This window comes from Pinus tabuliformis, chromosome 3_2, assembly GCF_031772625.1.
Source record: "Pinus tabuliformis cultivar Carrire ecotype Pingquan chromosome 3_2, CPIR1, whole genome shotgun sequence".
NCBI classification, from domain to species: domain Eukaryota; kingdom Viridiplantae; phylum Streptophyta; class Pinopsida; order Pinales; family Pinaceae; genus Pinus; species Pinus tabuliformis.
Window position 1 is genome coordinate 395,558,935 of NC_142302.1, and position 24,769 is coordinate 395,583,703.

The following is a 24,769-nucleotide window of genomic DNA, read 5'->3' on the forward strand; positions in this document are numbered from 1 at the left end:
GTTTTTGAGCTTTTTCCTATCAAAATTCTAAAAACTAGGGTCCTGTAATACCTTTGTTTCTCCCAACCCATAATAGTTGTTAGAAAACTGAGACAGGTTTGAGTAAATGATGATGTTAGAAACAAAAACCTCTTTCAGCTTTTGAAAATTCATTTCCACTTGCTCAGAAATGGCATTTGAAAACAATGACTAAATACAGGAAAATTTGAGAAAACATGCCTGCAAAGATTCATGTGAATATCCCAAACCATAACCTCTGTTACAAAACAGAGAGGTTTTAGTAGATTAGAATCTGAGGAACAAAGAACTCCTCCATTTTACCATAATTTATTTTTTATTATCCACAATCTTCTCTGTAAAATGGTGAATGAAATAGAAAATTTCTGGAAAATATGCCTTTAAAGAATCATAAGCATCTACCAAATCATAATAGCTGTTAGAAAAATGAGAGAGGTTTTGTACAAGAGGATGTTGGCAACAAAAACCTCTTTCAATTTCTAAAAATACGTTCGCATTGTTTTACATTACTGTGATGTAGAGGGAGAAAACATAGTCTTAGCTGGCCATGAGACCAGCATATGGCATGGAGGTAGGAGATGATGTGGAGGCACATGGTTGGAAGAAATATTTGATGTGTGGACACGGAAGGAAGGCATGGGAATGGAACAGTAAGTGGGAATGGGATCAGGGAGGAGGAGATACATGGCAGTGGTGGATTGGTGGGGAAATGATATGAAAGATGACGTAATCAAGATGGGTGCTTTACGCGGGAAATGGATATCATTTTTGGAGGGACGGAGCGTTGTTTCTTGTATTGGTGGAGTGGGGTCCAAAGTCTCGGTGGAAGGACAAGTAACAGTGGGAAACAACTTTTTCGGACCCTCCACTCAACGTTAAACATAATTACATTGAGGGGGGGGAGGGGGGGTTCGAAATAGTTAGGTGGTGATCGGATTTGGGCGGAGTTGAAATCTATGGTGAGGACGTGCCCAGGGATTAGTGCTGGTTGTCCCCACCAGATCTTCGGTGGAGCACTTCATTAATGAATATTAGAACTTTAGGATAAGTTATATTTCCAAGGTTTATTAAACAAGTTACCTCTTTTCCCTTATTTATTCAAATAAACTAGGTAGATTGCATTTAAATGTGTTGACCCTGATTTAATACATAAATTTAAAATCGTTCGATCATATAGTTTGATGAAAACTAATCATGTTACAAAACATCTTGCACCATATGATAATCTTGACAACCACCATTTCAAACATGTAGACATTGATCTCAATTGTAGATCCATGCTAGATCAAACTAAATCTATGTTGATCCAACTTCTTCAAAAGTAGATCTCCTCTTCTTTTACAAAGATTTTTCCACAATGGAATTTCACATAAAAAGAGAAACATTGGATCTTGGCAATTCTACTTTGCATGCAACTATCCACAATCCACACACAAATCAAACATTCATACAAACAATAGATCAAACACTCTAATAAAATAATCTATCAAACACTCTATTAAAATAATCTATGTACATATGAGTATCATGGTTAAAATTGCATGATCTCAGCCCCTCTCGTGAGAGTCATGGTTGAACCAGCTTTGAGACCATGTTAGAAAATAGAGAGAGATCCGAGAAAGCGATTAAACACAACACCAAATAAAATTTGATATATTTATTGATCAGTTACACATATATAGGATATAAATATCTCTCTTCCAGACTTCTAGATCATGACTACAATTCATAATTAGGAAAAAACAACTTCTAGATTAAAACTTGAGAACTCTCAATGACAACTCACAAAAACACATGGAAGCCTTACTTCTAATATATAAATATGATCTAATATAATTTCATGTAAAGTAATCAGAAGTAAACAAACAAATTATGTCAGTATGATTTTTAACATGTGATATCAACTTCATATATATCTATATAAATAGAAAAAACATGTTAAAAGAAAATACTTTAATTTTGTATAAAATAAAATATCAAATGTAATTTATGGATAAAATATTTTATATAAATTAATATTGACATATATTTAAAAATATATTGATAAAAAAAATTAGTTTAATGTGCACTGATAAAGTAGATCAATGCACATGTTATGTAATCTCTAAAACATTCAAAAATACAATTTAGACAGTGAACAATTATACATTAATTTTTGTACTATAAAATAAATTTGAATCTATGGTTAAGATGAATCTTTAATTATAGTTTAGTTACACATAGATTTGTTCACTGTAGGACACACGATGGTAGGAAAGTATTCTCTTAAACACAATTAGATAGTCTCACATGAGAAGAAATAGAAAATAATAATAAAATTAGAAAATTTCCCATTTTCAATTTCATTAATGCCGTGAAGGGGTAGAAAAATGTAAAGGGATAGAAAAACATGAAGTAATTGTGAAATTGCAAAAATTACCATTTTTCAACTTCATTGCTGGTTTGAAAGGATAGAAAGTTGAAAAAGCAAAACGGAGAGGATTTGTCAAAATGGTCTAATTCTAAGAAGTGAGTGATATGGATTCTTTAAATAAGTTTTAAATTGGAATTTTATAAATTTGCATTTGAAAGGCTGAAAATTTGTGAAAGTAGGAAATGATGAATTTTTGATAGTTGGCTAATTCCATACGAGCAACTCATTTTTTTATGTTTCTAGCAAAGAGATCTTTAAAAAAAAAATTTGAAAATTGATTTTTTAAATACACATTTTAGATAAATATGTTTGAAGAAAACATATTCTTAAAGAAGTTTGAAAATTGATTTAAATTTGAAAATTGATTTTTTAAATACACATTTTAGATAAATATGTTTGAAGAAAACATATTCTTAAAGAAGTTTGAAAATTGATTTTTTAAATATTCATTTTAGATAAATAAATTTTGAAATTAAAGAAGGATTTGAATTATTGAAAATAAAAGATGTTTTTGGACAGAAAGAAGTGTAATTTTTTTTGAGTGAACTGTAGTTGTAAGTAGCAACTATTCAAAATTTAAATCATGGAGGAGAAAAATGAGCAAACGATATCATTATTAGAGAAACAAAAGTATAAGTTTTAAGATGTATACTGTCAATCTTTATTTTTTAATCGATTTTTTTCAGCATGATAAATTCAAATCAAAGTCCAAATTTAAATTTAAACATGGCAGCTCTGAATAATAAAGCCCGGACTGAATTGAACTGATGATAGATTTCAGTTGATATATGATATAAGTTTTAATAAAGTCATAAAATATAAAAGATAATTAATATCATAATATGAGTTTTTATTTTAGTGAATTCCCTATGAGAAATTAAGATATTTTTGTAATTAGCACTTATTTATTTTGTAGTTAGAAATTAAATATTTGACATTACATTTACTGATATAAAGGGATGAAATTTTCAATACTAAGTTTTTTTTTCATCTCTAAATCTAATTCTTTATCCTTATTGAATCTGTTTACTTCTTTACATTTACTTGATACATAAACAAATGACAAACATAATAGATTCCTTCGAAACCCGATGATGAGAACTCTAACCATCAAATGACAATCACATCTCCAGCAATCAAATGACATCGATTGTAACACTGTGATTGTCTATCCAAATTCAACAACCACTTAATCCATAACTGTGGTAGTTATAAATAGACTTGGATTCATCCATTAAAAACAACGTAATATATACTTTAATTAATTATAACCAGACTTATCCTAGAGGAAACATTTCCCAATTTTTCTGAGAATGAGATTTGTTGTAATCTAATTATTTTATATTTTGGAGATTTTTTATATATTTAATGGATACTTGTTAAAATTATTAAATTATTTAAATTATTTTGGAGATTTTTTATATATATTTCAGGTTAAATTTATTCAAAATATAATGGATACTTGTTAAAATTATTAAATTATTTAAATTATTTAGGATATTTAGAATGCTAAATTTATTTATACAATTCAAAACTAATTTTTAACCACCAAAACCGCAATCCACCCCATTGTATCACAAGATTTTCTAAAAAGAAAGCAAAGCAAAACAAAACAAAAACGTAAAATCTTCTATTAAAGGTCGAGATGGTGAGTCCACAAGAGCGTATGGTCTAAATACCCATTAACAAGAAATTTCGTTTACTGCAAGTCATTCATAGTAGAAAACCATCGGCATAAGACTTCACGTCATTACTTTAAACGGTGCCGTGTTTGTTTTAAGGCTTTTCAGTTGACTACGATGGCTGTACAGCATGGCCAGGCAGGGCAAGTCGTCCAAAGATGAAAAAGACAGAAAGGGAGCCGAATTTCTGGCATAGGGACTTCTTAATCCAACTCTCAATATTGACTTCAGGGAATCTCTGCATGTTGGAATTTGTATCAAAGGTTCGCACGTTTCACGAATAACGTAAACTAAAAATTTATATCAATTTATGGAATTTGGGAAACAGGAAAATGGGTGCATTCCCTTATTTATAAAAAGAAATATTCGGTGTTATTTTTTGAAATTTTTATTTCAGTGCATATGATTAAAATTTCAACTTATAACATTACACATGATATTGGGCAATATAATAAACTTTTCAGATCAATAACAGTCTCAAAATATATAAATTTAAGTAAAAATATTTATATTTATTTTACAGATTATAAGTTTTTTAAATATGCATTTATGTAAAACTAATAAAAAAATTATAAATTATATTTACAATTTTCTTTTAAATTTTAGTGATGTCGAATATATACTATATCAAAAAAAATGGGCGGTTTTAAAATATTCTATAAATATACCTTTTTAAATCAGTAAACTTAAAAGATTATATAAATTATTAAATTTTTATGTTAAACATTAAAAGGGTTTAGTTCAAGTGCTTTGGTAAAAATTTCAGGATTTCGCTTTATTTACGTAATGAATATAACTTCTTCCACTCATCTTTATTTACATGGTGTGCATCTTTATTTTTATTATTAAATAGAAAAAAATTAATCAAAATGGTTGAAATAGATATTTTGTGTAAATATATTTTTTTTTTTTGAAATTATATAGAATTGATAGTAATGTCAATTGGGGTTGTGAGCAGTAATTAGGTGGAATTATACTTGTGGGCTTACCTTGTACTAACAACTTCACTCTAGCTCTCAAGTCTTAGAGAAAGAGGAAGCAATAGTTGTGCTGATTTTAAGTTAATAAAATTTAGTTTTCTCACCAATGTCTTGACATAATTTGCCTATTACTCTATTTTGTAATTAGTTCCTAATAGCAAAATCGTTTATGAGACAAATCTTTTTGCTTAATCTCATTCTTAATCCACCTCTTGAAATATGTTTATATATTTTATATATGTATTCTATTAATGAATAAAAGCCAAAAGGAGTTATATCTAATGGTGAAAATCTACAATTTTTCACCGATGGGCAAGGTTCAATTCTTGTGAGGATCTAATATGGTGTCATGAGATCACCTTGATGTAGTGGTCCAACATGTGGTTGCACTGAGACGGATATTATCAAATGGTCTCATGACATGTGTAGACATAAGTGGATCACAATGCACTCACACATTCTTCAAAAAATTATAAGATGCATCCTCCTTGTATTACTCACTAGCACATTGATGTATGTAACGTGTTCTTACATCAAGTTTATGAGCCGATGTTGGGGAAGTATGTGACGAGTTCTCTAATCAAGTTTATGAGTTGATATTGGGGAAGTATGTAACAAATTTTATATTGAGGTAGATCTGTGGAATTAGTTATTGTACGACCTGATATTGGGGAAGTAATTTATGTCTCTTAGACGTCACATGAGAGATCTGTGGAATTAGTTATTGTATGACCTGATCTTGGGGAAGTAATTTATGTCCCTTGGACGTCAGATGAGAGTTATGCACTGGGGAAGGACGTAATGAGTTCTCACGTCAAGTTTATGAGTTGATATTGGGGAAGTATGTAACAAGTTGTATGTTGATGCACATGAGTGGAATTAGTTATTTGGTATCTTGCTTCCTTTAGGGTTTAGATATCTATATCATTGTGTTGCCTCAAATCTTCGGGGTTTTGGTGTGCTAATTTTGGTCATTTTTTTGTGTTCTCATTGTTAATTACGCCTCCTAGGCACTTGATCCATGTCCCTTGGGCCTCACACCAGTATTTTGAGGCGATACATTGGGAAGTATGTTATGAGTTGTATGGCATAAATATGTATCGATGTAGTTGTCCTACAAATTAAGGGTGTAGGTGATAAATATATTAAATTGAGGTTGATGCATGTTGGTAGAATGAGTTTGTTTCTAATTTGGTCCTTTTAAGCTCTAGATCTATAGATCATTAGTTTGGGTCATCTCTTCTAGGTTCTATTGTGCTAATTTTAGTCATTTATTTCATTTTGTAATTGCTAATTTACACACCCTAGTGTAACTGATCTATGTACCACATTATCTATGTTCATTGGTCCTCACATTATGTTTATGAGTTCATACTAGGAAAGTATGTAATGATTTGTATGGAACAAATTTGAATTGGGGTTGTGGTATTGTGAGTTATGAGACTCAAGCAATAGTAACTCATTTTATGATGGAGGGAGTAGGTAACAGATAGCTTAAATTAAGGTTCACCCAGATGTAGAATTGATTGGTTGCTATCTTGGTCTCTTTAGGCTCTAGATATGTAGATCATTGTGTTGACTGATACCTTCTAGGTTCTAGTCTACTAATTACGGTCATTCATTCAGTGTTCTCATTGTCTATTTCAACTTTTTGTCTTTTGGATATTCATGGTTATTTCTAGCCACCTATTAGGTGGTCCCGGTAAACATTGACATAGAAGCATTGCTCCCTTTCTATCCAATTGTTCAATTCTTCCAAATTTCTCACCTAGTGAAATATTTGTGCATTTTCTCTAGTTTTCCTTGCTTCTAGCTACTCTATGTTGGTTTCATATGGTCCTTGGCCTAGATGGAATCCCAAATTTTCTTCGGAGTTGGTGGTGCTCCTGTTCTCCATGTGGATTAGGGGTTGTTATCCTTTCTATGCCATGTTTTCAAGGCATTAGTAACCTATCTCTCATCCGGTATTTTGTTGAGGTTGTGGCTTCTAATTCTCTAGCTTTGTTTCCTATGTCCTTGGATTTTAGTTGGATATTGGTGTGTGTCTTCCCCTTGTATCTTTTGGTACCTTATAAAATGAGAAGCCCACCCTCTTTTTGTACTGTTAGTTGAACACATCCGTGCAAGTGCTCCCTTTCAGGCTTCAAGGCATCCTCTTTAGAAAAACAACCACCTCAAGCCACTTAGGCTCAAAAGAATGCTCTTTAAGTGGTCATGGACTTACAACTCAAATTCTATGATGAAACTAAAAGAAAATTCGAGGATATGGAAAAGAAACTCATATAGAAGCACTAGCAACTCCCCAAAGACCAACTACAACCCAAGTTCAAAGAATGGAATTATAACCCTAGTTAGTCACTCATAAACCATGGAAAATAAGATTTCCAAACTCATTGACCTCTACTAACTCAGCAAGTCTTTCTGTACTTAAAGCATAGAACAGAGGAAAAACCTTCAAACTAGCATATAAAATAATCAACATGGCATATAAGAAAATTTCACATTATATATAACAAAATTTTCGAGTTTAAATTTTCAACATCTCTAACAAAACTCTCGTTTCCCCCTAAAACGCCAAACACCATAAAACATTTAGATCCTATTCACATCTAGAAATATACACTTTAATCATTATTCTAAAAAAATGAACATCTGCGACAACATAACATAACATAAAAGAAAAACAAAAGTTGAAGTTAAAAATATTAATGTTGAAATGAGGCACTAGCTAATGTTATTTCAATGTGTTGTTTTATAAACTATGCTACCATGAAATACACCACTTATACACAACATGCTCGTATCCATATGCTTTTGGTATTAGGTGGCAAGGCAAAGTTACTATTTTATCTCTTTGAAATAATACTCATGCCAGGTTGGACAAAAAAGTCATTTATAATTAAAATATAATAGAATTACTACAACTGTTAAATTGCATCAAAATCTCCCTTCGACCCCACGCCATGCTGGGCCAAATGAAGGGTATCAGAATCGAATTAGGGCAAAAAGAAAATAAAGAACTACATCAAGGGAAGACATAAATCGAGACCTTTATTATACATTGAGAAAACCTGAAGCAATACATAGCGTGAAATTGCCATCACTTTCACTCGCAGATCTACGAGAGTTTGACATTCAAGGACGTGTAATTAGGCGGCGAATTAGGGACGCAAAAAACACATTATGGTGCAATTAAACTCGCTATAGTAATCCAAGGGTTTTCGATAAACGTGACCCTTTGAATATAACATGTATCCAAAATTTCTCTAGTTTTTCCAGGTGTTATTTTTGTGGGCATAAACATGATATAATATGACCAAAAAAAAAGGTCCAGCCCCCGAATAATTCGATGGAGTTCACAGTCGAAATATACATAGGATACGTCGACTAGAGCCATGACGGATCCCACAGTTCCGGTAGGGATTGATCATCTTTATCACGAGCATGTAAAAGGTGGTACCCATTGGGAAGTTCATCGAACGAATATACGGATCTTTCATGGAAAGTGCTCAGAGTGTGAGAAAACGGCTCCGATATGGATTGATCTCCGCCCTCGACACTATGCAGTTTTTCTCTTATGTAAGCAGTGATATTGGCCTGATGCAAATTCATGTGAAGAAGCTCCGCCTGCAAGATCGCCTTCTCTAACTGCAGCTTAGAGACATGTTCCTGCAGCTGCCAGATTGTTCCGGCGCACCCATACGCAGGGTCTCTCAGCCTTGCGCTCGCTTCATATACCAGACTGCTAACTGCATAAGCGCGCATTTCCAGTGGCAGATCCTGAATAAAATCGTCATGTCAGCACCAGCACTGAAACATGATTGCAGCAAACCTGAATAAATGAGAATAAATTGCAGCAAACTGAGTGAAAGAGAATATTTCTATTTACTCCTGAATCTTTCGAAAAGCTCCTGAATAAAATAGAATACTGTTAACTACCAGAGGCTTTGTAGACTCTATGGAAAAGAGGTAAAGTATTATTTCTTCTATGCAAGAGATATAGAATATGAAATGCCTTATTTCCAGCCAAATGAGAAAACAAGAAAACAGTACTATAAAGAAAAAAAACATATAAAAGATAAAACAATTAAAAAACACTGTGAGCCAAGACATGCTCCAAATCTCATATATTAAATTCAACTATAAACTACATTCTTAAATAGTAAAACTATTACTAAAATATTTGTCAATCAACTCTGCAATCAATCTACTGGCATTACAGCGAATTCCCAGCAACTTCCAGCACTGACCATCCTAACAATCTTGCTGCTGTAATTTTACAGACAACACAAAATCTGCTGCCTACTTTGTCAGCAATTATATAACTAATTAAGCATTATTCCCAACACTCCCCCTTAATGATTAATGAGGATTTACTATCTTATCTCGTAATGCCAAAAACTGATCTTTTGCAACTGTATCTTCATTCTTTGTAATTTGTAATTTAGAGAAAAAAGCTTTCTCTACAGCTTCAAAAGTATCCTTCAATCTTTCTTCATGAGACATCAAAGATCCAACCAATTCATCAAACTGTAGTTTTGTTAAATCTTTACTTTCTTCCATGATTATTGCAACATGATTCCATCTATGTATTAAAGACCTCAATACTTTTTTAATTAAACTTCATTACTTACAGCTTCTCAAAGTGTAGCCATTTTGTTGACCACATCTTTGACTCTCACACAATAGTCACTGATACTTTCAGCTTCTTGCATCTTCAAATTCTCGAACTCTCGCTTCAATGTCTAAAGCTTGACCACCTTAACTTGATCACTACCTTGGTAAGCTTCTCGTAGAGTCTCCCAGGCAGCTTTGGCAGTTTTTGCTCCAGATATTCTTGGAAATAAGCTCTTATCAAGAGCTATCTGAATGTGAAACAAAGCTTGAGCATTCTTCTTCCTTGCTTCCTTTCTTGCTGTTCTTTCATTGCTGTAAGAGCATTCCAATCAGCTGGCTCTTCATATCTTGATTCAAGAATCTCCCACAAATCTTTTCCAATCAAAAAGGTTAGCATCTTAATGCACCAATAATCATAATCGTTGCCATCAAATTCTGGAACTAGCATCTGGTTAGAATTCGACATGATTAACTTTGGCGAAATTCCAACAATACAGCTTTAACCCAAAAAAATTTTACCTGCTCTCATACCACATGTAGAATATGAAATGCCTTATTTCCAGCCAAATGAGAAAACAGTGCTATGAAGAAAAAAAACATATAAAAGATAAAACAATTAAAAAACACAGTGACTGTGTGAGCCAAGAAATGCTGCAAATCTCATATATTAAATTCAACTATAAACTACATTCTTAAATAGTAAAACTATTACTAAAATATTTGTCAATCAACTCTGCAATCAATCTACTGGCATTACAGCGAATTTCCAGCAACTTCCAGCACTGACCATCATAACAATCTGCTGCTTTAATTTTATAGACAACACAAAATCTGCTGCATACTTTGTCAGCAATTTACATAACTAATTAAGCATTATTCCCAACAAGAGACGAAGTTGGTTATCAGAGGCTTTGAAGGATTGAAAAGAGTAACAAAGTTATTTAGGCTATGAGCAAGAGGAAGAGGAAGATAGAAGAGTAAAAAATTCAATAGAAAGAGAAGAGTACAAAACTTATAATGTTTAAAAAATTCAAAAGAAAGAGAGAAGAGTAAAAAACATATATTGTTTATTAGCCGGAGAAAGGGAAAATATTTTATATGGAGGAAGACAGTCATTTCTTCTGAACTACCGAAGGAGGAGGTTATTAGAGCTTTCACATTTATGGAAGAATATAATATATTTTTTTTTTAATAAGAAAATATCAACTTATTTTTATTATCAAAAAGTAATTACATATTCTTTATATCGTTGTTTTTAATGTTATCTATACAATTTAGTCAAAAATCAATTTAAAAAGTTAGTCTATTTGTCTTTGTCCAATTTCATAAAAACAACCAAACCCTGCAACTATCAGTAAGATCTTCACAGTATATTTTAAAAAAATCAGTTATATATAACTAAAGACCGATAAAATAAAAATTACTTACATCAGACTACTAGAAAAATATACTTCCGAGGCTTTGTAAGTTACCAATATCAAAAGCAGCAAAACTGATCAAACACAACTTACCACAACAACCTTTATTTGACAAGAGATCTGGTACATGGTTCTACTCCTTTAAAATGTGCGAGAAACATGTCCTCTGAAAAGTATTTACAGAAAGAGAGGAAGATAGTTATTAGAGGCTTCCAGAGTTTATAGAAAATAGTAAAAATGTTATCTCATCCATGAGTATGAGAAAGTGAGAAGATTTTATAATCGACAAAGATGGTTATTTTTTCTATGCTAGGGTGGAAGATGGTTATTAAAAACTTTGCAGTATTTTAATGGAAAAGAGTAAAACATTTATTTCCTTAGTGAGCATAAGCAACAGCTAGAGAAGATTTTATAATTGAGAAGATAGTTATTTCTTTTATCCTAGGGAGGAAGATGGTTATTAAAATATTTGCAAGATTTATGGAAAAAAAAGTAAAATAGTTGTTCCTCTATGAGCATGAGGAAGAAAATAAGAAAAGATTTTATAATAGAAGAAGATGATTATTTCTTCTATTCTACGGAGGAAGATGGTTATTGGAGAGTTTCGAGGACTTATGGAAAAAAGTGAATTTTTTTTTTTTCATTTATCATCATGCTCAAGAAAAAGAGGCAAGATTTTATAGTGGAAGAAGATTATTATTATAAAATTTATAAGATTTTTGGAGAAAAATAAAAGATGAGATGATTTTATTTTAGATTTATGTCAAGTGGTTAGGAGAAATGATAACTGTCATCTCCACTTAATTCAATTCTCCTAAACATATAATATGATGATATTTAATATAATAATTTTTAATTTTATTGTTAAGTTTAAATATTTTTTCTCCATAATCTTTCTTGACCCAAACATATATATTATGTATATATAATTAAATATAAATAATTTAAAAAATTATATGATATTATTATACACTCAACTCATTAAAAATTGAAAGCATTAAAATACCAACACTGGTGACAAAATGGAATAAATGATTGACTTTATGATTGGAAACTCCAATTATAACTTGAGTTTACAATCTAAATTAAATGATACAATAAGTTATATTACCATATTTATTTATATAATACATTTTACAAAAGAGGAGACCGGAACATTTATATGATACATTTTACAAAATAGGAGAATGGAAAAGTGGTATAAGTAACATATAAATATCAACACAGTAACATATGTTATCTTTATTAAAACATAAATCAATTCAAGTTTCAACGAAGCAAATATATTGAAAATAATTTTCGGAAGTTACAGTGTAGTCTGAGACTCAATATTCATCCCAAACACAAAGTGATGGTCATTAACACACAAATCAAATATATGAAGACCTATACATAATACTGTACATCATTATCTCTAGCATTTCTATCATATTGATTGCTCCAAATACTCTATGTGCATCTGCAAATTTCTGAACATCATTTTGTGGGAAGTAATGGGCGAGCACACAGCTGTTGGAATATTAATTCCAACTGTTGTGCAGCGACAGCGATTTGTTACTTCACGGAAATACTCTATCGGGAGGCAAAAACACTCCAGAACCATCAAAAAACAAAATCGCAGGCTTGAAGGTTCAATTCCTATCAGTCGTTAGATCTGGCCAATCAACGATCCAAATCGTGTCGGTAGATCGCAATCGGAGGAGGCATGCAGCAACAGTGACGCGGGACATCGTCGATGAGCGATCACTGATATCGCATCGGTGAGTCGCAATGGAGGACCTATAAAGGAGTCGGGGTATCGGCTGTAGCATTGCGATATCACATCGGTGCTTTCAAAAGGTGGTAGGCCCTTTGCATAGATATGTTTGCGATCCGATGAGTCGGACCCGACCGTTATATATGCTCTATCGCATAATATTTCAGTTCCGCCAGTGGCCATTTTTCCCGTGTTTTGAAATGTTTCCAAGCATAGGTTAAAATGCATTGCATCGATGGATATCACATCGGCAGGTCGTAAATCGGCATTTCGCTATGCGATAGTGCAATATTGTGATAAGCCATGCAATAAATTCAGATAGGATATTTTCAGCTGAGTAATCAATGCTATTTACTGCGGTTGGTAAATGCAGGTAGGATATTTTTCTTCTATCTTATCACTTAGAATCAGATATGATTTTAACCTATATAATGTGTAATGAACAACAGTTCTGTCACGAAGTGAGTAAGAGAGAAGTTGTTGAAGAATCTGAGAGTTTTGTAATTATCTGTAAACGCACAGCAGTGCTAAGATAGTTGAAAACAGATTCTGGAACTGGAGCGTTCCTGTTGTAACCCCTCTGTAGAGGAAGACTATTTCTGTAACAGTTTTTTTTATGATTAAAGATCCTGTATTTGAAAATAGAGTGTTGTTCTCTGTGCAATTTCTTTTGTGTTTAAAATTATCAGAAATTTCCAACATGGTATCAGAGCTAGTCTAGGCACTCAGTGAGTCAAAAACACAGTTTGTTTTTCACTGTAGGAGCTGTAGGAAGCTTATTGAGCAGATTCTCTTGTGCAGAGAAAGTTTTTTTCTTGTTTTTAATTATACAGTCGGTCTCTCTTCTTTATTTATACAGATTAAGATGGCAGATGCTGGAACTGGTTTGACAAATTCCCAACTGCCATAGTTTAATGGGAAAAATTACAGTTATTGGTCCATAACATTGAAAGCATTGTTTTCTTCTCAAGGAATATGGGAGCTGGTTGAAACTAGCTATGCTGAACCTGCAGATGCAACAGCGTTGGTTGCTTTGACAGTAGAAGAAAGAGACCAGTTGAAGAGCGACAGGAAGAAGGATGCCAAAGCCCTCTTTTTTCTCTTCCAATCAGTACATGAAAGTGTTTTTCCACGGATTGCAGCAGCAAAAAAATCCAAGGAGGCATGGGATATTCTCAAAACTGCCTATCAAGGCATGGAGAAGTTGAAGACTACAAAGTTGCAGATGTTGAGGAGAGACTTTGAAACACTCAGCATGAAGGAATCTGATACAATAGATTCATTCTTCACTCAGGTTATTGGGTTGATAACCCAGATAAGATCTCCTGGTGAGATTCTTGAAGAAAGAAGGATTGTAGAAAAGATCTTGAGATGTTTACCCTCAAGGTTTGAAGCTGTTGTGGTAGCTATAGAAGAAACAAAGGATCTCTCACAGTTCACAATAGATGAACTGAGTGCTTCTCTTATGTCTCATGAACATAGACTGAGTAGAGGAACAAATTCCTCTTTTGATCAAGCATTCAAGACTCAGAAGTCCTTTGGCCAAAGAAAAGGTCGAGGCAGAGCAAATAATAGAGGTCGTGGAAGAAGCCAAAACAAAGGCAAAAATAATCCTGCAAGCACAAGCGGAAGGAGCTGCAATCAGAACCAAGATGAAGGTTCAAGCAAACAGCAAGTTCATGGAAAAAGGTATGACAAATCCCAAGTCGAATGTCATTATTGTAAAAAATATGGGCACTATGCCAATGAATGTAGGAAAAAACAAAATGACATGAATAATAGGCAGAATGCTAATTTTGCAAATGAGGAAGATAAGAATCCAAAGATTGTGCTGTTAACATGTAACATTGTACAAGACAAACAAGAAGATTTTTTGTTCTTAGACTCAAGTTGTAGTAATCACATGACTGGAAATATTGCAATGTTTGCCAATCTGGATGGAAATGTGAAATCTGAGGTAACAACAGGAACTAATAGTAAGTTATCTATCAAGGGTAAGGGCAGAATCAGTATCCAAGCAAGAAATGGAGAACAGATGATTGTGCCAGAGGTATACTATGTACCTGGTCTGAAATGTAATCTTTTGAGCATTGGACAGCTCATTAACAAAGGTTACAATGTGTTCTTCAAAGATGATATGTGTACAATCAGAGATATACCTCCAAGTAAGAAGATCATTGCACAACTGCAGATGACCAATAATAGAATGTTTCCTCTCAAACTTAGGGCAGATTTGAAGGAAGGAAGAACTATTGCAGCTGTAACACAAGAAGTCTTTCAGGAACAAGTGAAAGATGAGAGTTGGTTGTGGCACTTGAGATTTGGACATCTCAATTTCGGAGGCTTGAATCTATTGCACAGAAAGGGAATGGTGAAAGGATTGCCATTGATTGTGAAACCGAACAGCCTTTGTGAAGGCTGCATCTTGGGCAAGCAACACAAAGAAAGCTTTCCAGCAGGAAAGAGTATAAGGGCAAAAGCACCCTTGGAAATTGTTCACTCCGATGTGTGTGGACTGATGTAAATACCATCTTTTGCTGGAAATAAATATGTTTTAACTTTCATTGATGATTACACCAGAAAGACATGGGTGTATATGCTGAAACAGAAGAGTGAAGTGTTTGAGAAATTCCGCCACTTCAAAACTCTTGTTGAAAAATAGTGTGGGCATTATATCAAAGTTCTCAGAACAGATAGAGGAGGAGAGTACATCTCCAAAGACTTTCTACGAGTTTGCAGAGAGAATGGCATACAAAAATAGTTCACCGCGAGGTATACACCTCATCAAAATGGTGTTGCCGAAAGGAAGAATAGGACCATTCTTGACATGGTCAGAAGTATGATGAAGGCAAAACACTTGCCACATGAGTATTGGGCAGAAGCTATTACTTGCGCAGTTTATATCTTGAATAGATGCTGAACTAAAGCTGTCATGAACAAAATACCAGAAGAAGCATGGAGTGGTCAAAAGAAAACTGTCACTCACATGAGAGTATTCGGTTGTGTAGCATATGCACATGTACCGGATCAGCTAAGGAAGAAGCTTGACAGTAAGGGGGAGAAGTGTGTCTTTACTGGCTATTTTGAGGAGTCAAAAGCATACAAACTCTATCATCCATCCACCGAGAAATTGATAGTAGGCAGAGATGTGCAATTCATCGAAGATGAAGCTTGGGATGGAAGCTTAGAGAAGACAGTGAATGTGAAGACAATAGTGTCTCACAAAGAAGAAGAGGAAGGGACAACAACAAATAATCCTTCCTTTGTGGCTCCTCCTCCACCACAGCAAGTACAACAAATCACACCACAAGTTGGAATTCGAACAGCCTTGAGAAGTCAAGGTAGTGCTTCTCCAAGCACATCACAGGGATCAGAAATACCCTCAAGTTCAGATGGAACTCCAAGCACACCAAGAAGACCAAGATTCAGAAATCTGACTGAGATTTATGAACAAGGAGAGGTAAGTAACAATACCGGTCTGAATTCATTATTCGCTTTGTATTGTCATGTTGATGACCCAATTCATTTTGAAGATGCTGCAAATGAAGATAAATGGATTGAAGCAATGAAAGAAGAAATTGGTGCAATTGAGAAGAGTAAAACATGGGAGTTAGTGGACCTCCCTGTAGGCAAAGATGCCATTGGAGTTAAGTGGGTCTATAAGACCAAAAGCAATGCTGAAGGCAAGATTGACAGGCACAAAGCAAGACTTGTTGTGAAAGGCTACAAGCAGCAACAAGGCAAAGATTATGATGAAACCTTTGCACCAGTAGCAAGGATGGAAACAGTCAGAACAGTGTTGTCTATTGCGGCACAACACAAATGGAAGATTTATCAGATGGATGTTAAATCTGCATTCCTGAATGGAGTGTTAAAAGAAGAGGTTTATATTGAACAACCTCCGGGCTATGAAGTTGAAGGCCGGAGCATAAAGTCTGCAAACTGAAGAAGGCTCTTTATGGGCTGAAGCAAGCTCCAAGAGCATGGTACAGTAGAATAGATGCTTATCTAATTGAGAATGGGTTTGATAAGTGTGATGGTGAACCCACACTCTACATAAAGGAGAATGACGGTAAGATTCTTATTGTTGTATTATATGTAGATGATTTGATTTTTACCAGCAATGGTGCTTCTTTCATTGCTGATTTTGAAGTAGTCATGAAAAGTGAATTTGAAATGATTGACTTGGGCTTCTTAAGATATTTTCTTGGAATTGAAGTAGACCAAAGTGAAAATGGTGTTTTCATTTCTGAAGTTAAATATGTAGAAGTAGTGTTAAAGAGATTTAACATGTAGAACAGCAAGGTAGCTGTGACTCCAACTGTAATGGGGTTGAAATTGACCAATGAAGAAAACAACAAGGATTTTGATCAAAAATTGTACAAGAGCATAGTTGGCAACCTTATGTACTTGACTACAACTAGGCCGGACGTTATGCACGCTGTGAGTTTAATCTCCAGATTTATGGAGAGACTGAAAGAGACTCATTGGTAGGCAACCAAGAGGATTCTAAGGTATGTGAATGGAACGAAGGGGTTTGGTATTTTATACTCCTCTTCTAAAAGTTTCATGTTGACAGGTTACACCAAAAGTGATTGGGTTGGAAGTGTTGATGATAGGAAAGCACATTGGGATATTTGCTTCATATGGGATCGAGAGCCATCTCATGGGCTTCCAAGAAGAAACCAGTTGTGTCTTTGTCAACAGCAGAGGCATAGTATGTGGCAGCAACAGCAGCGGCATGCCAAGCAGTGTGGCTGAGAAGAGTTCTCAGAGACTTGTGTCATGAACAAGAAACGGGCACAACCATTTACTGTGACAATAGCTCGGCAATAGCATTGTCTAAAAATTTTGTTTTTCATAAAAGGAAAAAGCATATAGACACCAAATTTCACTTCATACATGAATTGGTTAACAATGGTGAAATTGTTTTGCAGCACTGCAGAACAGAGGATCAGTTAGCTGACATCTTGAAAAAACCATTGGCAAAGAAAAGTTTTGATCATTTCAGAAAATGTCTGGGTATGACTGAACGCCCAGCAGTTGAAATTAAAGGGCAGTGTTGGAATATTAATTCCAACTGCCGTGCAGCGACAACGATTTGTTACTTCACGGAAATACTCTATCGGGAGGCAAAAACACTCCAGAACCATCAAAAAACAAAATCGCAGGCTTAAAGGTTCAATTCCTATCAGTCGTTGGATCTGGCCGATCAACGATCCAGATCGCGTTGACAGATCGCAATCGGAGGAGGCATGCAGCAGCAGCGACGCGAGACATCGCCAATATCGCATCAGCCAGTCACAATGGAGGACTTATAAAGGAGACGGTGTATCGGAGGTAGCATTGCGATATCGCATCGGCACTTTCAAAAGGTGGCAGGTCCTTTGCACAGATATGTTTGGGAAACGATGAGTCAGACCCGACCGTTATATATGCTCTATTGCATAATATTTCAGTTCCGCCAGTGGCCATTTTTCCCGTGTTTTGAAATGTTTCCAAGCATAGGTTAAAATGCATCGCATCGATGGATATCACATTGGTGGGTCATAAATCGACATTTCGTTATGCAATAGTGCAATATTGTGATAAGACATGCAATAAATTCAAAGAGGATATTTTCAGCCGAGTAATCAATGCTATTTACTGTGGTTGGTAAATGCAGGTAGGATATTTTTCTTCTATCTTATCACTTAGAATCAGATATGATTTTAACCTATATAATGTGTAATGAACAACAGTTCTGTTAGTAAGAGAGAAATTGTTGAAGAATCTGAAAGTTTTGTAATTATCTGTAAATGCACAGCAGTGCTAAGATGGTTGAAAACAAATTCTGGAACTGGAGTGTTCCTATTGTAACCCCTCTGTAGAGGAAGACTATTTCTGTAACAGTTTTTTTTTATGATTAAGGATCCTGTATTTGAAAACAGAGCGTTGTTCTCTGTGCAATTTCAAATTCCAATAAATTCAAGATGTGAAGTAACATAAAACGGCGCAACGCATTGTCTGGTTCTTTCCTGTGAAGCTTCTGAAGTCGTTCACAATAAAAGCATGTCCTCTGTCTGCACCGCCTGTGACTTCTTCATCTCCATATTGTCTTTTGCGACTTACCGATTTATCAGAGGAATAGGATGAAATCCTCGGCATTTTTAGCGTTCTGAAATCTGACTTAAGGATCCATCTGAGAAATATGATAAAATCTTTGGTCTTTTTAGGGGCATCAATATTCAGAGTTAAATGGTTCAAATAAGAATCACAAATTTGATTTCTGAAATCCGTAAAATCAAGTGCTTCAGATTGTTTAAATGAAAATCACAAATTTGATTTCTGAAATCTGTAAAATCAAGTGCTTCACACAGTACCAAAAATATAACAAAAATTTAAGATTCCATGAAAAGATTTGGTCAAAGATTTGCTAGACAAAACAACAAAAAAATTAGATTTGGTGAAAAATTGTATTACATAACTTTGCAAAAGAAATGTATGATAATTAAATTGAACCATATTCTCATTTAAAAAAAACCATATTTTAATGGATTTTAAATAAGAAAAAATTAAAATTTAGTTAAAAACTGTAAAATTAGGTTTAAAAAAAGAAAAGCTCAAAATTTATAATAGTTAAACTAAACTATATCTTAATTATCAAGACATTAAATGATTAGCATTCAAAAATATTGTTTTTAACTAATTTGTGAATATTTTTATAATTGAAATTTTCAATTATAAAAATTTTCAATTTCAAAGTAAATAAGGTATTTGGATTTCAAAGTGTCTTTTGGAGTAACCATATAATCATGTTATTATGTGTTATGTCAACTATATACTTTTTAAAATGGACTTTCAAGTATTTACAATTTTAATCAATGTAAGATTTTTTTATAATAATTTCTTTTATGGCAACTAATTAATTTATGATGATATGTATTATTACTAATTTTAATTTTATAATAGTCTAATTTTGTGCCAAATGACTCTTTTGAAATGTTTATGTTATAATTTTTTTCACTTAAACTTCTTTCTTATTTTAATTTTTTCACTAAAACTTCTTATATTTTGATTTTAGTTAATACATTTCTTTTTCCAAATGTGTTAGAAGTTTGTTGGAATCACAAGTTTTACATCCAAATGTCTTATAGGTTTTAATGAATAAAAAATCAAGATTTGGTAAAAAATTGTATCACCAATTTTTTCAAAAAGAAATCCTAGAAATGTATAATAGTTAAATTGAGCCATATTCTAGGAGGAGAATTGAATCATGATGTGGGGTTCATTCAGACAAATAATGTTTCTGCAGAAACCCTAGGCTCTGCGACCTTGTGACATGTGAGACCCTCCAATTCTAAGCAGGATTTCAGATTGGCCTGGATCCTCCAATTAAGCAAGTCACAAATCTTCTTTTCGTCAACTTGTTATAATTGTAAAACTCCTTCCCTATCATCAACGGTCTCTCTCTTTGGCAAAGGTAAGCGTTCTGAGATTTTGAGTTCATTGATTTTTTTCTTCTGGCCAGGTAGCCCATCGTGGCCAGTTTAGCCCACGATTCCGTGTTAGCCCTGAGGGTTTTATCCTTCAATATCCTAGCACCTAATGGACCCAAATTCTAAAAGCCTCTTCCTCCAAATTTGTTAACAAACTTGATGATATCCCTAAAGTTGTGATTCCAACCCCTTAAGGCTAATCAAAGGCCCTTCAACTTGCTAATCGAGGCTTGATTTGCCAATTCACTGGCTTGTGGCCTTCACTGAGATCAGTTAGATCATGTATTGACAGAAATTAGAAAGAAAAGATAAGCAGGGAAGTGGTTTCCTCCTTTGTCCGAAAGGGTTTCTTCACATATGGTGTTTATATGTCGATTATTGGTATGTTTAATGATAGTAATGATGTATGGCTCTTATCATGTTTTGGTTTGAATGAACAATTAATATATGATCTAATAGATGATAATGCAACGAATGTGATAATGCATCAATGATTCTTAGCAATTCAGAGAAAAATATGAGACCCATATACTCATATATTTTGTTATGACCTGTAGATTGCATATTTGTTACATGTTTGACAAAATGTCTATCATGACTAGTAGGGATCCAGTCAAATATTTACTCAAGTATTTGCATTTGTATAATTTTCTCGATGTTACTCTTCATTCCTTAAGGTTTCATGGAGTTTTGGGCACTGGCCTAAGTCGTGGCCCTGAAAATGTGGCATAGAATCTAGGATCGCAGGATCGGAACTAGCTAAAAAAGACCCGAATCGCTTGCATGCCTATGATGTGAGAGGGAATCAAGGTCCAGAGTCACATTCATACCCATTTCATAGGATCGATGGAGGGTCTAGGGTAATGAAGTGTCAAGTTGTCTCAAGGGTTGATCACCTAGAAAGGTTGGTTGGCTCCTATAGGTTCTGTGACATGTGCAGAAGGTCAGATTGGCTGTGTTAAGTGGGTCACTTCCCTAACTGTACATGGGGAGTTGAATCATATTGTAGTTGCCTCTCGTCACATGTTTAGCTAAAAACGACGCCAGTCGCTTGCATGCCCATGATGTGAGAGGGACTCAAGGACCCCAGTGGCATTCATACCCATTTCATAGGAGCGATGGGGGATATAGGGCAATGAAATGTCAAGTTGTCTCAAGGATTGGTTGGCTCCTATAGGTTTTGTGACATGCGCAAAAGGTCAAGTTGATTAGGTTGAGTCGGTCACTTCCTTAACTGTACATGGGGAGTTGAATCATATTGTAGTTGCCTCTCTTCACATGTTTAGCTCATCAGACTGGTTAACTTGGGTAAATGTGCGATGAGGGTGTTACATGTTGAAATTTAAGGGCTTGAGAAGGGTCCATTAGATAAATATTATATTTCTAGGGTCTAATTCAATGAACCTCTACCGCAACCATGTTTAATATCTTGATACCCATCGCTAATGTATAAAACATCATAATGGTAATCATATCTGACTCAAAGTATAATGATTCCCTACAGATGACCCATTATGTGGCCGATTGCATTATTTGTGGATCTTGATACTAAATTATCTAGTCAGTACTAATCATCCTTATTTTCCTTCCTTTTCCATTACCACTACCTCGAGACACCTAACCCGAATCACATGACCTTATAATGATACCTATATCCAACTTGGAGTGTAAATATGACCTCTAATGAGCAAGGTATTTACTTTATCTTGAGGTCATGTTAGTCACTAATGACCCTTAGAGTTCCGTTGATGGCATAATTCTATTATTTTCGTCTCTTGACTATAGTCAAATCCCTATGACTCATTACTACTTGTAAATTCCTTCTAATTCCTATATCCCATTTGCATGATAATGATCCATTTTAAAGGGTCTAGTTCCAACTTGCGGCCTTATTCATGGCTGATTATTGGAAGAATATTAATGTATAACCTCCTTTCATTTCTTTGCTTGCAATGGTCAAGGCCTTGGGGTTCATAGATAATGCATAAAATACATTCTAATATGCCTATATCCCACTCTAACGACAATAATTTATTATACAATTATTTTTTTATGGTTTGTATCCTCGTTCATCGAAATTGGCCCATAAAAGCTTCATATAGGGCCTAAGGGTGTTATTTTCAACCCCGACCCATTAAAAGTCCTCTATATTGATCCCTACTATCCAAGGCATTATAAGAGAACCCATATTTCAATCGAATGTCCAATATCCAATTTACATGGCCCATATGGCGGTTTCAATCCTTATCCATAGTTATGAGACTTGTAAACTTCATTTAAAGCCCAATTTTCATCTTTTACTCTACCCACAAAAGTCAATTCCTCAAAACTCATCTCTATGTGAAAAAAAAATTAGGAGCCCCTATATGACCACTCGAGGTTGGAGATGCCCATTAAATGGATTATGTGATCATTTGAGGTGGACAAACTTTATAATATTTAAAATAAATAATTATATCTACATAAACATAAATGATCTTGACCTAAATATTGTACAAGTCTTTTAGGCCTTTCTAGCAAGTTAAATAAAAAACATATGTTCAAATGAAAAGGTTATGGAAAAATAACTAAAAATATACATTTTTCAAGATTTTAAATCCATTAATGCATCCAAAAACAGAATTTAGATAACAAAAATTACACTCACCCAAAAAAAATTATATTTCCCAATTCCAATTAAAAATTCAAAACTTAAAATAATAAAACTGTAAACTTGTGATTATTACTATGATTTATTCTTCAGTATTTAGATAATCAAAAATTACAATCTCACAAAAGATATCTCCCCATTCTAATTAAAAAATTTAAATTTCTAAATTTAAAATAATAAAATTGTAAAGTGGTAATTATTGCTATTATTTATTCTTCCATATTTAGATAACCAAAAAATACAATCTCATAAAAAAAATATCTCCTCATTCTAATTAAAAAAATAAATGATGAAACTGTAAAGTGATGATTATCATTATCATTATTAGTGCTTAATTGTCTGAGGATGAATGAATTTATCAATATAATGTAATTTATGGCATCTCTGTATAATTTTAAAGAATGGTATCAATTCTTAACTAAAAATCATGTCTTGCAGCAGACCTGATGGAGAATTAACACGTAAGATGTGAATTTGGTGTTTTTGGACAGTGAATTTTGAGCCAAACGGTGACAAATCCGTCTTTTACATAAAATGTTAATGTAAAAGACAACTTTAACATAGATGCCCATCTCAAACTTGTGATATAACGTGGTGTTTATTTCAAAAATCAAATTACCACCTGCATTGCTTGGTGGTCTGTCTGGTCATTTCACACATTTTAAAACGTGATCATGTTTCAAAGTTCAAGGTTCCCTGGTTGTCCATACTAATTTCGTTAAGCTGTTTTAACAATTTTAAAATGCAGTAAAATGAGCGGCCCACATTACTGGGATCGTCCCTTAATGCAATAAAACTCTACACACTCTATTGTTTCTCTCGACCGCCAGATATGTCTCTATTGTAATTTAATTCCTTAATTTGGAACTATTACTTAGCGTTTAGACTTTGTGGTGTTTTCATGAATTTTATGGGTATTTGTTGACAGGGATTTATACTGATATTTACTAAACGTTAACACTGATCGAGTACAAAATACGTAGAGCGTATGTTGTTGTATAGGAAGTAGGATAATGGCTTAAATGGCTCAATTGTCATTGCAATTCGGTGATCAACTCTTGGTTTATAATGTTTTGGGTCTTCGAACTTATGATTTAAGAACAGAATTGATAGATGGAAAGCTTTTAAAATTGAAGTACCCCGTTGAAGAAGGCTGGGTTGTTTTAAAAAATCGTCAGTTTAATTGATTTTGCAACATTTGTAATGTGTTGTATTTATTATAACATTATATAATATTCCATATAAATTAATTTTGTGGTTAAATGTATCCACAGTATATATTTATTTAAGTGTATTATAAATTTATTATATTTCAAAATTTAAACATGTTAATTGAGAAGACTTGAACTTAGGCTGGAAAGAGCATAATATCATAGTCATTTAGAAGACTTGAACCTAGGTTGGAAAGCATATAATACCATACTTACCAAATTTGTTTGAAATACAATTCAAATTCTGAATAGTTAAATGAAATTCAATATGGTTTGCCTTAAAATCTATGATTGAGCTTAAAAGTTTATTTTACAAATATGTTTAAATGACAATTCCAATACTGAATAGTTTAATGAAATTTGATATGGTTTACGGTAAAATCCATAATTGAGCCTTTAACTTAAAGGTTCAAGACAATGTGTAAGTATAAAAATAAAATATTGTCTAAATAGAAAAGCAATGTCACTTATATCCATAATTGAGCCTTTAACTTAAAGGTTCAAGACAATGTGTAAGTATAAAAATAAAATATTGTCTAAATAGAA

General features: G+C 33.6%; 1 pseudogene; it reads right to left on the bottom strand.

The window, feature by feature from the left end:
* Positions 1 to 8,480: 8,480 nt before the first annotated feature.
* On the bottom strand, positions 8,481 to 12,858 carry LOC149181063 (LOB domain-containing protein 11 pseudogene; annotated as a pseudogene).
* Between the last annotated feature and the right edge of the window lie 11,911 nt (positions 12,859 to 24,769).